Raw genomic sequence first — 15,811 nt, forward strand, 5'->3', positions numbered from 1 at the left:
TCTGCCCTTTACTGTGCAAGACATGTACAACAAAGATGAGATCTCTTGGGGGCCATTCTAAAATCCTCTCTACCACAGTATCAAAATAGCTTCTCAAATAAATATAATTTTAGATAGCCCAGGTAAATAGAACCCTTATTTTCCAAATAATCAAGCTGGATACTTGAGATTTGTGCAATCCTTAAGCCACACCTACCCCTATATCTGAGCAGGTTTATAGAGATAACAAATGAAATTATTTTCTCAATAACATCTTTAAAAAATAATTTTATTTGTTTGTTTCCACTGACAAAATCATAGCTTAGACCATGCCAACTCTGTCAGTTAAACTGACCAACTACCAACTCTGGTCAGACTGCATTTGCCTCTCTCCATTTATACTACCAGACTCCCCTTATTTTAAAACATTTTTCAGATTTCCATTAAATTCAAAAAAAGCAAATTAGATAAGTTCATCTTCATTATTAAAAATATATTTTAGTTCTCTTCTTTCCTTATGATAAATTTCAAACTCCTTGATTCATCATTATAAATCTGTGAAACAGCAGCCAGTGTAAAATAACTGGATTATAAAAGGCATTTGGTAAATATTTGTTTGCTGAATCACTGAAAAAGTTAACTTTAAAAATTATGTCATTTTATTTCCTCAACTTCAACTTCTCTCACTTTACCTCAATCTGTGTTCAAAAGACATTAAACACCTCACCTTTCACAGAACACACAGCCGTTTCACACATTTTTATCTTGACACATGCTCTTAACTATTCCTGTAATGCCTTTTCTCACTTTCTCTGCCTTCTCATTTTTCAAGGTTCATCTCAAATGTTTCCTTCAGTATGAACTCTTCTATAATACTTCCAAATATTTTAGTCTTCTTCCCTTTCTGTTATGTCAATGACCTCGTGAAGTTATAAGTGGTATAATCATGTTAGGAAAAAAGTCCTGTATTGTGACAATATGCATGGTACTTTGTAAGGCTATGATCCATTTTTTTAAAAGATGGTTGACTGGAAATGCTGCTTTTCTTGCAGCAAATTAGAAAAAAATGACATGTTGCAAAATAAATATAATCTTGACTTATAAACAGTAAGTCAACTTTTTGACTCACTGAATGATAAAAAGTACATAATATCTACTTAAAGGAAGAAATTTCAGCCTGGGATATTCACAGGAGAATAGTACTGCAGAAGGATGGGATCAGTGCTAAGAATGATCCAAGAAATGGGGAGCAGAAGTCAGAGAGGCCTGAGAGAATAAGTGGGCTCTGCAGCAGTTGATGCATGGTAACCCTCACCCTAGGGCCAGTTAGCAGGAATAATGGAATAAATTTCCAAGCAAGAATAGGGAAACTAGAATATATGAGGAATTTGTGACATCTGGGAGAATATTGGGGCCCAAAATGCCAGAAAAGCAGTCACCACTGAAACACTACATCAAATTACAACAGAGAGAATTCATTTCTTATGATAGTGTCCCATTTATCAATATGAATATGAATTGTCATTCACAATCCTAGAGTTCATGTGAATAAAATCAGACTCTTAGGAAATCCAACCATCTTTCAAAATTTTTTCTTTCCATGTTTGAAATATTAAAATTATAGAAAAAGATTTTTAAATGAACAAAAACTGGCAAGCAAAAAAATTAAAAATTATATGAAACAAAAAAAACAGGTAAGACTATATTGACATATTAGACATAATCTAGTATGTTAAAAAATGACCTCCCAAAAGATGTCCACACCCTAACACCTGAAACCTGTTGGTAACACCTCATATGGGAAAAAAATGGTCTTTACGGGTATGATTAAAGTAAGGATTTTGAGATAAGAAGATTATCCTGGGCTCTAAATGCAACCACACATGTCCTTATGGAAGGAAGTAAGAAATTTAACACACACAGAGGAGAAGGTGATGTGAAGATGGAGCTGAGAGAGATTTGAATATGCTCTTCTAGATGATTAGAGTGATGTGACCAGAGCCAAGGAATGCTGCAGGCCACCAGAATTTGGAAGTGGCAAGGTAGTATACTCCCCTAGATCCTCTCTGGAGAATGTAGCCCTGTTGACACCCTGGTTTTGGCCCAGTAGTATTGATTTCCTATGTCTGGCCTCCAGAACTGTGAATGATAGGTTTCTGTTGTTTTAAGACATCAAGTGTGTGATTATTACAGGAGCCACAGGAAACTAATACACATGGAATGATGAAAGCAATAGATAAATTAGGTAAGCCAGGACAAAAATAGTTTTTTATATTTTGAGGTAGATATAAGAGATTGGTAGTGATATTGGAGAAATTCTGGTTTTATAACAATCTAGTATATGTACAACAAAGATTTTCCAATTATAATTGTCTTAGTCCATTTTCTGTTGCTTGTAAGAGAAAACCTAAAACTGGTAATTTATAAATAAAAGGAGTTTATTTCTCACAGTTACGGAGGCTGAGAAGTCCAAGGTTGAGGGGCTGCATCGGGTGAGGGTCTTCTTGCTGGTGGGGCTCTGAAGAATCCGGAGGTGACAAAAGGCATCACATGGTGAGGGGGCTGAGTGTGCTAGCTCAGGTTTCTCTTCCTTTTCTTAAAAATACACCAATACTTCTCTTATCATAACCCCTTAATCCATAAAAGGGTTAATTCAAATGACTCAGTTGTCTTTTAAAGGCTCCACTTCCCCATACTGCCACCTTGAGTACTAAATTTCAATGTGAGTTTTGGAGGGGACAAATATTCAAACCATACTAACGATTTTTTAATTTCCCATTTTAGCCAATTCTAAAATAATGAGAATAATTGAGTCAGAGGGTGAAGAGATGGGATGGTCAGGCTAAGGCAGAGAGTTTTGAAGGATAATTCAAAATTATAATGAAACAGATAATTCAAAATTACAATGAAAAATTAAATCATATGCAGAAAATTATGACACGGAAGTATGAAACTGCTTCTAGTATTTAGGAACATATTTCCATTCTAATGGCATCATCCAAATATATTGATAACTGAAAATTTTTCATATTCAAAAATTACTTGAAGAAATCTGGCCAAAAGATTGCAATCTCCAGATAGCAGTTTTAGAACCCATTTTAAAAACAAATCATGACATTCACCTACTTAAGATTCTCAACTGGCACTTAGCATAAACCAAATCTCCTTCCCATGAGTGACAAGGCCCTGTGTAGTCCATATCTTGCCTACCCATGTAATCTCATCTTCAGTACTCACTGTCCCCTTTACTCCTACACCCTCTGTCCCAATCCTGTCAGCCTCCACTTTCTTCTAATGCACAACAAAGCCTTTCTGGTCTTAATGTCTTTGCATATTCTGTTTTTTCTGCCTGACAAGCATTCCCTCATACCTACTCATGGTGTTTACTCAGCCATTTGGATTGGGGAAGTAAGGCCTTCCTAACCATCCAATCTATTCCATCAGAATCTAGTTTATATCCTCTTTTATTATCTTCAAACTACTATCTAAAATTATTTTCTTCATTTTTTTACTAGTTTATCTGTCTATTTCAATGTGAGCAGAAAGTTTGCCTTATTCAAAACTTTATAACACTTGGAATTGTGCCTTAATGTGACAGGTATTCAAATATTAGTTGAATGAATAAAACATCTCTAACAGAGGATTATAAGCTATATCTCCTTTGGCTTCTTAATTATTCCTGTGTACTGTCTTTTGATCTTCTTGATCTTGCATTGGAGGCAGTTCTTCCCTTTCAACACAATATTCTTAATTTTTTTCTTTAAATATACCGTAAGATACCATCATTGTTCATTTGCCAAAACCTAAGTATTTATCAATCTAGGTCAAATTATTGTCAGTTGATAATTTAAAGACATGTATTTTTTAATTATTTCAATATATTTGTGAAGTACAAGTGTTTTTTGCTATATGGATGAATTGTATAATGCAGAACTCAGGGCTTTTAGTGTACCTGTCACCAGAATAGTGTATATTGTACTCAATAGGTAGATTTTTATCCCTCACTCCTCTCTCCTCCTCCCACTTCGTAGTGTTCAATGTCTATTTCTTCACATTAACTTCTCTTTTTTACTAAGAGTGCCTCCTTTGGCTCTGCAAGGTAAGTTATTAAAAAAAACTAAGTTCAAAATTGAAATATTTTAGGGAAAAACCTTTGAACCTAGATTCATAGATCTTTACCACAAAATTCAAAACTTTGATCTCTAGGGCTTCCCCTGAAGAAGCAACTTTCAGTCTTTCAACACCATCTTTTAAACTAGTCACTTCTTCAATTATTTATTGAGAGACAACTACACACCAGGCCCAATTTAAGGATCCTAGGCTATAGAAACCAAAAACACAAGGGCCCTGCCCTCAGAGAGATTACATTCAAGTGAATGAAGATAGCCAATCACCAAATAAACAAGTAACTATATATTATACAAAATAGAGGTGAGTGTAATGGAAGAGACAAATCTAAGTGACAAGAGAAAAAAATAAATTCAGCATTTATCATGATGCTACTTAATATCAGATGTTCAGAGAAATACTCATCTTCATGTTGGGCAGAGTCCAGGAGGAAAAGAACGCAACCGATTCACATATGTGAAGAAAGAGCATTCTAGGCAGAGGGAATAGCCAGTGCAGAATCTTTGAGTGGCTGCGCAGGTGTCTGGTATGTTCAAGTAATACCAAGAAGGTCAGTGTGGGTGGAACAATATGAGTAAAGGGGAGAGTGGTAGTAGATGAAGGGAGAAAGGTCGAAAGCAGAGAGGGCAAGCCTTGAAGAAGCTTCTTTTTTTTTTTTTATTTCAGCTCATTATGGGGGTACAAAAGTTCAGGTTATATATATTGTCCATGCCTCCCCATCCCCCTAAGTCTGAGCTTCAAGTGTGTCCATTCCCCAGACAGTGCACATCGCACTCATCATGTAGGTATACACCCATCCCTTCCACCCAGCCCTGACCTCTGTCTGATACCCAGTTGGTGTTATTCCCAAATGTGCACTCAGGGAAACCAGAATTGATCAATGAATTCAGTAAAGTCTCAGGATACAAATCAATCCACACAAATCAGAGGCATTCATATATGAAGAAGCTTCTTGACCATTTTAAAGACATAAGCTTTAAATTTGAATGAAATGGGAATCTCAGGCTTAGGGAGGATTTGAAGAGAGAAATAACATGATCTGACATATTTCAACTGAGTCATCCTGTCTGTCATGTTGAAAATATATTTCTCACTCATTTCAGTTAAGAAAAATTATAATGATTAAGGATTTTATAATTATTCAGCCAAGAAAATACTTTCAAGTACATAGACAAATATTTGATTGACAAAGATATTTTTCTCTTGATAAAAATATACAAAATAGAGTACCTAATTCTTAAATGGAACCATTTGAAATTTCCAATATTCAGCAGTTTTTTATTTGCAAAAAGAGGCAATTTTATATGTTTTAACCTAGTAGTTATTCAGTAAGATTTTTAAAAGATGTTTTTATGTGTGAATCTTTTCCTGATCTTTAATAACTTTTTTTTTCTACAAATGTCCTGCCAATTATGATTCTATACCATGGTTAATTTCCAAACCCATACATCTATGTCTGAATAACTGTGTTGACAGTTGACATTGTTAATAATTTTTTCTGAACTGAAGTTATTATTCCCACTTTGCATCCTCTTTGGATCTATGATGCTTATATTTCTAAATTTGAAATATAAAATTTAAGTGTGAAATGCAATTTACAATAAAACTTAGGACTCCACTCAAAAATAATATTCTCCTCACACATAAGAGGAAATGACCAAAAGTTATTTTATTAAAAAAAACCTCTATTTCTAGGGTGTGCTTAGTTTGCTTTGAAGTTTTCAATTTCAGGCTTCATTAGTATCTGTAAAATTCTGTAAAAACAACTTCCTCTCATGTTTAAATGGTTAGTAAGAAAAAGAAAGAATAATATTTTAATTAAGTTTTTTATTATGGGATAAAAATTGCTAAAATAACTTAGGGGATATTAAAATTATGATTGTACAACTGGATCCTTTTGAAAGAAAACAGTATGTGAGGAATTTTTTCATAAAAATTCAACGTTGTATTTGTGTTCTTTCTCTTTAACCAATTTTTAATTTACCAAGATTAAAATCTGCTGTGGAACAAATTATGGCAAACAGTGACATAATAGCACAAAATAAATAGTATGGACATAATCGTAGAAGAACATTGTAGTCTAGCTTCAACTTTGTAAGAAAAATGTCTTTCAGAGTGATATACTCCCTCAGGAGAGCTTGGTTAAAGGATAATTTATGTTCTTAAATGATCAACTGTACTTGAAAGAATAATTTCCAAAGGAGAATTTTACTTTCACTGAGTTAAAATTGCATAGCAAGAAGTCAGATTGCTATACATAGAAGGACAAAGGGATTCTATAATATTAGCTATGGGTTAGCAATACATCATCCTGAAATATAATATTGTTTGTCACACATGTCAACAAAATGACTATGAATGGCAAATGCCACAGGGATTTTTTATTGCCTCTAAGATTTTTGTTTGTTTGTTTTTTAAAATAAAATTAAGTTCCCTGACATGTAGTTTCATGAGACTTGCACCCAAACTAATTAAGCTTGTTTTCTTAGGGAATCATTACTTATGGTTTATTGACTTTGTAACTGAATTACATACTAATCTTCTAGGGTCATAACTTCTAACATTTTGTCTTTATAATATTCTTTTTACCAGATAATATCTTTAGGAATGTGTTCACAGAAACTATTGTTACTTCCAGAGAACAGATTTAAAATAGGCTCAGTGTTGCAACACTGCTCAAAATTATAGCAATAGAAATACTTCCTGTGTAAGAAGAGAAGCCCTGTTAGGGCAATAATGTAATACATACAGGCCACAACCATCATTAGACTATGAGCTATTCAAAGGCAGGTAATATAACTCCACACATTCAACAAGTTCATTGAAATGAATGTGCAAATTGCAATATAAACCTTTCTGGACCTGATATTATGACATAAAAGTAGCTCGATAATTAAGAGGGGCCAAATGCCTAGTGTTTCCAGCTGTTGAAAAGATAAATGTGTCACACATCATCTTGAACTTCCATATGCAGAAGCTATAGAAAGCTATCATTCAACACCAAGAATTTTGTAATAAAATTACTCTGATTTAAAAAGCACATGATCAGCTTTTTCCTTTCCATTTGCATTATAAAAGTAAACTAAGTTTCAGATCATCTGAAAGATTACATTTTAAATTACATTTTGCATACTATTTCCCTCTAGTAGTTCTCTGTTTATTAAAATATAATTTCATTCTCTGCTGTGGAATATCAACATTTTCTCACTTGGACCACCAATTATAAACTCCATTGAGATTAGGTAGGTTATAGTTACATAATTCTCATAAGTATATTATTAATTTGGTTTAGCTTATTAATTAAGTTCTCAATTCAAGGCTAGCTCTATGTTTTCTAGGCCTGCTCCTTTATTTTCAGCACTGAAGAGTCCTTAAGCTCTTGTTTCCACATGTTACCATCATTCCTACTCCCAGTACCCATCTAAGATATTACCATAATTCCAATTTCAGTGAAAATAAAATAAGGCCTGTTCTATCTATCTAGCTGCACACATTAGGTCCAAGAAAAACTTCTCTGCTTTCAATTACAAAATCCTCTGATCTCAGAATCAATTTTCTGGATTCATCTTAATAATCTATAGCTAAATTAGTATATTTTAGTCCTAGAATTTGTGGGACAAAGAAAAAAATACTTCAGGTGTCTGGAAACTAGGTATCTCTCCAATATTTTCAAGGTACTTTCAGCTAAGCAAGGGACAAGCAACTCTGACTGCTAAAATAAATTGCAAAATTGATTTCATTTTTTATACTGCAAGTTAGAGATTTGATAGACCTTTATGTATCATTAAAAAACAGAAAAGGGGAGTAGGAGAGCTTACTTCTAGCAAAGGCTAAACAGATAGAAGGTTCCTGCTGTTTTACCTGCTGGATCAATAAAGAAGAGAGTCCAACAGAAAGCCTAGGAGCCACCACCAACAATCCCATGGTATGGAGCACAGACACATGCAGAAAGACGCCCTGTGAGTGCATGTGCCTGTGCACACACACACACACACACACACACACACATACACACAGAGGCAGTCAGAACTATTAGCTGTCCCATTAACTGTTTGTTTCCTGTAAAAGGTGTGGTAAAATACATATAAGATTTATCATTTTAACTATTTTTAAATGTAATCATTTGCTTTGATAGGCTTTTATCTCCATGATCTATGTTGTTGGGAGCTTATAATTTTTGATTCATAAGTAGCAAAGTAGCCATATAATCTCTTAAAATGGAATTACTATCCTGACTCCCTGTATGACTAATGCCAGGAAGCTGTATGCAGAAGGAAACAGAAGGAACTGACTAGTCACTGAAACTCACAAAATTCATGATTTTAACCAACACAAAAATTTGCTAATGATTAGAGGAGGATCCAAGCAAACATTAGGCACAGATGCAGCATCAAAGCATTGGTCTCCTGAAGAGATCTAAGCCATCAAAAGCAGCTTCAAAAAAAGGTCCTTCTTTCTGCCCTGAGACATGTTTGGTTTCAGAGTAACAGATGAGATCTAATAGTGTGTGTAGTATAACTTAACGAAAAGAAAGCTGCTCTGATTTGAGTTCTGTGATGTTTACTTCATTAGTTACTCAGATTGAGAGACTACATGACTAACTTTTGTTCTTCAACAACCTGTATCCCATGAAGCCATAATTCTAGGTTTATTTATAATAAGAAGCAGAGATATTCCAGATATACCCTGCTAAAAACATTCATAGATAAAAAAAAATTCCTTGACTATTTCTATCATAAGAAATGCCATTACAGTGTTTACAAGGAGGTCTAGTCAAAGTCCAGAGTGCCTGCCACATCCCCAGGGAGTGGAGAGCAAGTACGGAGCTGTTGCCAGAACTTCTCTTCCCACAGTATCACACGGAAGTCGCACATCCACACTCTGGCTTCAGGTTCTCTGATTTTAAGTCTGGCTTTATTGCTTATTAGCTGTGTGATTTGGGGTAAATTGTATAATTTCTCAAAGCCTTAGTGTGTCATTTGTGAAGTGAGATTAAATATCCATTCCACAAAGTTATTCATGATTAAATGAGCCAGTCTTTAATATCCCTTGTCCCTTATATTTTGCCAGATACACACACATACAATAATTTTCTGGATACAACAGCGTCCTAGTCCATTTTCTGTGGCTATAACAAAATACTGAGATTGGGTAATTTATGAAGGCAAGAAGTTAATTTATCTCACTATCCTGGAGACGGGGAGGTTCATGACTGGGCAGCTGCATCTGGTTGGCTTCTGTTGAGGGCCTCGTGGTGTGTCATAACACAGTAGAGAAGCATGAGGGGAAGCAGGCAGATGCAAAGAGAGCACACACAAGAAGTAGCCTCACTTTACAGCAACCCACTCTTCCAATAACTATTCCAGTCCCATGAGAATGAAAGCTTACTCCCATGCTAAAGGCATTAATTGCTCCTAATGACTTAATCACCTGTTAAAGACACCGCTTCCCAACACTGCCATATTGGGGACCAAGCCTCATCATGAGTTTTGGTGGTGAAATATCATATTCAAACTATAGCATTCTGCTCCTGGCTTCCCAAAACTCATGTTCTTCTCACCATGCAAAATACAGTCATTCCATCTCAAAGGTCCCAAAAGTCTTAACTCGTTCTCACACCAACTCAAAATTCCAAAGTCCAGCTTTGAGTCTGGGAAAGCAAAATAGCTTATCTATTTCCAAGGGGAACCAATCATAATCACAAAAGAAACAATCCTGAACACCATAAACCCAAATGTTGAAATCCTAAAAGATCAAATTCCCTGACATAAAGATATGGTCCCATAAAGCTATAACAGTAATACGGTTTTATTATTATTTTAATTTTTAATAATCTGAAAAGTAAAAATAATGTTTTTGCTACTTTAATTTGCATTTACTTAGCTACTGCTAAAGTTAGTTATCTATTTGTAAAATGGTTGGCCTTTTGGATGTGCTCTTAAAAGCTGATTCATATTTGTTCTTTCAGAATAGATTGCATTTTTATTGTCAATTTGCATATTATATACATTAACCTTTTATCTAGTAAGTATATTGCTAGTTTCATTTATTATGGACTCTGTATATTGTGTCTTTTAGTATGTCATATTTTAAAATTTTAGTGTGGTCAATATTTCTATCTTTCTTCTTATGGCATCTGAATTTTCATTCTTGGTTACAACAGTTTTCCCTACTCCTATATTTTGTGCCTTATTACCTGTATTTCCTACAGTATTTTAATTATTTAATATTTAATTAATTAGTCCATCTACATCCTATCACTTTAGATGGTGAATAGTCCACTTTTACTTTTCCCAGATGGATAGCCAGTTTGTTAGCACAATTTGTTAAGCAATCTATGCTTTTCCAACTGAGTTAAAGTATTACCTTTGTCAAATGTTAACTTCCACTATAAAATATAAGGGTAAATTTTTAACAGAACTCTTATGCTAAACTAGTGGTTCTCAAACAGGGGTAATTCACTCCAACCCCACTCCTACGTGGACATTTGAAAATATCTGTAGTCATTTATGGCTGTCACAACCCAGGGGATACTACTGGCATCTAGTGGATAGAGGCCATGGATGCTGCTAAACATCCTACAATTCACAGGACACCTCCCTGACCCCAGAACAAAGAATTTTCCAGCTTTTTAGGTCAATAGGACTAAAACTGAGAAACCATGTCCTAGACTTGGGGTTGTTTTGATATGTGATCCTGGATTCATTTTTTTGCACCACAGCTCTCTCACATGTGCCAAATTAAGATAAATGTCTAATATTCAGATTGTACCTGGTTATCATAATTGTTAATAGTGAAGTGCCTCACTAATGAGCTGCTGCTGCTATTGGAGGAAATCAAGTTGGCAAATATTCCCAGAGAAACTATGTGACAAGTATGAGTAAGAGACCAATCAGCAAGTATGGAATTGGTAGTTTCCCTCAATTGAAATGGTCCATGCAAGAAGCTTAAACTCCATTTCTAGCACCCAGGTGTGCCCCATGGCGTGGAAGGGCTCATAAGCTGAGCTGACAAACTGTGATATCTCCTGCTGCAGCTGCTGATTCACTGGTAGCTTTGTTGCCTGCTGTATCCTAGATACAGCTAAGTAAATTGGGAACATAGTGTGTCTTGTGAGTCTTTTCATCAATTCCAAATAAAGGACCAATTAATTGAGTCAGTAGTCATGTCAGATGCATAATTATTTCTAATTCTGGATTCTCTCTTCTGTGACATTGGCCTATTTTCATATCCTGACACCAAAAACTTACTGACCTGATTGCCTTGATTTTAGAGTATGTTGTTCTGATGATATGCCAAGAACCTTGTCCACTATTCTCCTTTCATTGTTTTCCTAAATATTTTCTTGCATTTTTCATTCAAATATGCATTTTATTCTACCTAATTCCAAAAAAAAAGAAAAACAAAATAAAAAGAGTATTGAAATTCTAATTGAGATTGCTTTAAATTTTATGTATATACTGCATTGTTTTGTTTTGCTCAATGACATTTTTGAAATTGAATCTTCCCATTCAAGAATGGAATTTATTTCCATTTGTTCAGATCTATATTTACATCTTCAATCACAATTTTATAGTGTTCCTCATATAATTTCTTGAGCCTTCCTCATTACATTCATCCAAATTGTTCTACAGAATTATACTGACTGATGTCCAAATGTTAAAATATCCAAGCATTTATGGAGCTAAACCTAAATTGTGTGTTTTAATGCATTGCTAATATTTTATTTTAAAATATTCATCTTTATAAGTGATTTTGGCTCATGATTTTCTTTTCTCATTCAATTTTGTCTTTTTGGTTTCTGTAAATTCTGTTCAAAAACTTAGTAACTTTATATAAAGTAGTTGCTCTAAAATTTATAAATTTGATGAAGAGAAACTTTCAGTACTTTTTTTTTCTAAAAATCTTAATTTTTATTATACTAGACTAATCGGTACATGTGTATTGAATAAATATTTAGGACAATGTCTCATTAAGGCCACAGACTTATGATTATAAATCAGTTCTTCCTCTCTCACGTAAAGACAGACCTGCATATTGAGTAAACCTGGCACCTTGGCCTTACTAATATGTTTGAATTAATTGAACTATCCACTAATAAGTTCATCTCAACTGCATGGATTACAGCATCAGCAGAGAAAAAAGTTAGTTATTCTCCCCCTAAATTTGCAATGCTATGTAAGTAACTCCAATAAGTTGCATTTTTAATAAATTAGAGAATTGTTGTCTTCATTTCAATTTACTTGGAAATATATTTTTAATTATAACTGCCTTAAGAAGTGTATTTGTAAAGCATTTATATTTATTCATATGCAGAGTATAAATCATTGTGCTCACTTTAAAAAATTTAATTTCTTAAGCACCATACACAGTAAGTACCTGGAACAAAAGTGAGCCCAAGTGTCACCAAAGTTATTTTATAGACTGAAAAATTACCTGATATCTCCCATCCCCGAAACTTGACACTATGATATAAAAGTGCAGGACCAAGAAAACTAAATAGATGTCTCAGAACTATCATTTAATTGTTAGCTTCACGTAGCTCTATATAGATACCACTGAAGAGTTTACTGATTGAGCCAGGCACAGTGGCTCATGCCCGTATCCTAGCATTCTTGGAGGCCAAGGTGGGAGGATCACTTGAGGTCAGGAATTTGAGACCAGCCTGAACAAGAACGAGACCCCATTTATAAGAAAAAAAAAATAGAAAATTTATCTGGCTGGGGGTGGTGTTGCACACCTGTAGTCCCAGCTACTCAGGAGGCTAAGGCAGGAAAATCACTTGAGCCAGGATTTTGAGGTTGCAGTGAACTATGATGATGCCACTGCACTCTACCCAGGATGACAGAGTGAGACTCTTTCTCAAAAAAGAAAAAAAAAAAAGAGTTATTGAATGAAAATGATGTCACAATTATTCAAAAGCTAAAATAAGAAATAAAAAAGAGACCCTAAAGCAATTATGATTCATGTGAATCACTGATGTAAACTCATTTCAATTTCAGTGGCATTCTATTAAATAATATTAAATTCTAATAAACCCCAAAATCACCTAGAGAAATGGTGAAAAATTCATTCTTTGGTACAACCTATAAATTATATTTTTAAAGTCATCTTAAATAACTCTAATGCAGGTGCTATCAGAGCACATTTCAAAAAATACTACATTAAATGGCCCAGGTACATCATTTTACAAATATTGATGGCTACATATCAACATGCCTCTTTGCTGTAGAAATAATTTTCTGGCTTCCTAATATTTAAATTATGACCTTCAAAGGACATGGGAAAATCCTAAGGATGAACATGGTGGTTTCAGCAAACATTATATTTATTTTTAATGGATTTTGTATGAATTATACAGTGCTCCCTTTTTTTTTTAAAGTTGGTAGTCCAACCGTGAATGTTCTCTTCAAACACCGTATTCAATTAAGCATAACATCTCCATCTTTAAATGCTTTTGAATAACAGAAGATAATATTTTCTATTTAAAAAATGGCTATGAGAAGGCCAGGGAGGTGTTTTAACTGCTTTAAGTGTGTGCCTGTGTGTGTGTGTGTGTGTGTGTGTGTATGTAGTAATTATCCTTGCTCTATCAAAAACTTCTCAATTGCTACTGTTAAGCAGTATATTTGTACATGTGTGCTTACAGTATGTGGAGATAACACGTGGAAATCCCCATAAGTCCTAAGAAAGAAAGACTTATACTATACCATCTTCAACTTTTTATCTTTATTTTGAAGACACCAGCTCTATGCCAGCTAAATAACGGTAGGTCTCAACAGGCATCATTGTCCACAGGCAATCGGAAGTGATTTATTCTTATCTTTTGAATTGTAGTCACTTCTTCACATTAGTGGCTCCATAGAGAGGATAGAGAAAGTAAGAACTCTGGAAACAGTATGTTTGGAGGACTGTATTTTTCCTTGAGCAGCCCTTGTTCAAAGATGTTTTACAAACTGTGATGTATCATTCACAGAATAATTATCTAAAGAGTTAGAAAACATGTAGCACAGTAGAAGATCCATTTTATTCTTTGATAATGACCCTAGCTGAAGGCCTGTTAGGCATAAGAAAAGAGAAGACCTGTCCTTAGCAATCTGCTCTCAAGTTTTACATTTAGAGCAAGACTACCATCCACCAAGGGAACAGGGAAGAGGGAAAAATCTTCCAGACACCCCATCTGCTGGTCAGTCGTGTGTGGCTAATGGTCTGTAATTCAGCCTCTTTTAATTTTCAATGAAAATATAGATGAAGACTTAATATGAAAAATATTTAATAAAACATAACAAATAAAAAACTGAGAGATCACAGCCAGACAATTGTCAGATTCCAGGAATAAGTTCCACTATTGCAACATCTATGAAACTGAAATTAAAATATCAGTTATGTCACACTCCTTGTCACATAAGAGAGAAACAGAGACGTCTGTATATGTCTTTCCCCTTTTCAATATTTTGCCCCTGGTCAGAGTTCTGGATTCTGTGCCAAAGAAAAAAAATTGGGCAGCTGTCCTCCTGTTTTGTGGATATTGCTTTTCATATGGGCAAAATATGTAGCCCACTGAACAGCACAGTTCATTCTATTTTTTATTCTATGACTTTTATTTCTGGAAAACAACATCCTAGGAAGCAGATGGAATTGGTAATAGCACATTGCAACATTGGTAGTGATGTTGCAACAAGTAAATGCATTTATTGCAAAGTCACTGCATCCCCACTCTGACCCGCCTCCAGCTCCCAGGAAAAGATGCTCAAATGAAGACAGAGAAGAGGAACATGAGGCCATGAGAAAGGAAATGATGTCATAACTCCTAAGGCAGCAAATATGAAGCAAATATTGATAACATTAACTGAATAATAATAGAAGCACCAGTATATTAAAATTCTACCATTGTAACAAAGTGAAAAGAAAAACAGCAAACTGGGGAAAAACATATGTTAGACTAACGGCAGGCAAATGTCAGTGTCTTTATCACCTAGAGAATCATTACAACTAGACAAAGAAAAAGAACAAATGCTCCAGAAGCAAAACGAAAAATCTGCACCTAAAATTTACAAATCTAGAAATAAATGTGGCTTAGAGAACACAATAAAGCAATTGTATCAATTTAAACAAATATCTTCTGGTAAAAACAAGGTACCATAATAAATTAATGAAAACAAGATACTATAATCAATCTAATAAATTAGTAAAAATAAAAAAATAATGAGAATGCCAGCAAGAATTCTGTGTAATATATTCTTTTATACACTGCCATTAAAGGTATAAATTTATATAACCTATCTGAGTGACAATGTGGAAATCAAGAATTATATAAATATTTGTAGCCTTTGACTCAGTAATCCTAATTCTTGGAATCTACACCAGGAAAAAAGTCATATACAAATATATTTATTGAGACATTATTTCTAAATGTAAATTTAGAGACTAAGTTACTATTTAAGGATAGAAGCATAATTAAGTAAATTATAATAGTTAACATGGATTTTTGAAAATTAAATAATAAAATGCATAGGTTTTACTATATAATATATATATTGTGTATTATTATTATATAAAATATACTAATATAATCATTAACCTTGAAAAAAATGAGAACAGAATATGACAGAATGTTAGCAGTGGTCATTTCTGGATCTCCACAAGCTACCACAGAGGTTCCGAGCTGTGGTTGCATGAAGTAGACTAAACATCTGCTTCCCCG

The sequence above is a fragment of the Eulemur rufifrons genome, chromosome 16 (genome assembly GCF_041146395.1).
Source record: "Eulemur rufifrons isolate Redbay chromosome 16, OSU_ERuf_1, whole genome shotgun sequence".
Classification (NCBI taxonomy): domain Eukaryota; kingdom Metazoa; phylum Chordata; class Mammalia; order Primates; family Lemuridae; genus Eulemur; species Eulemur rufifrons.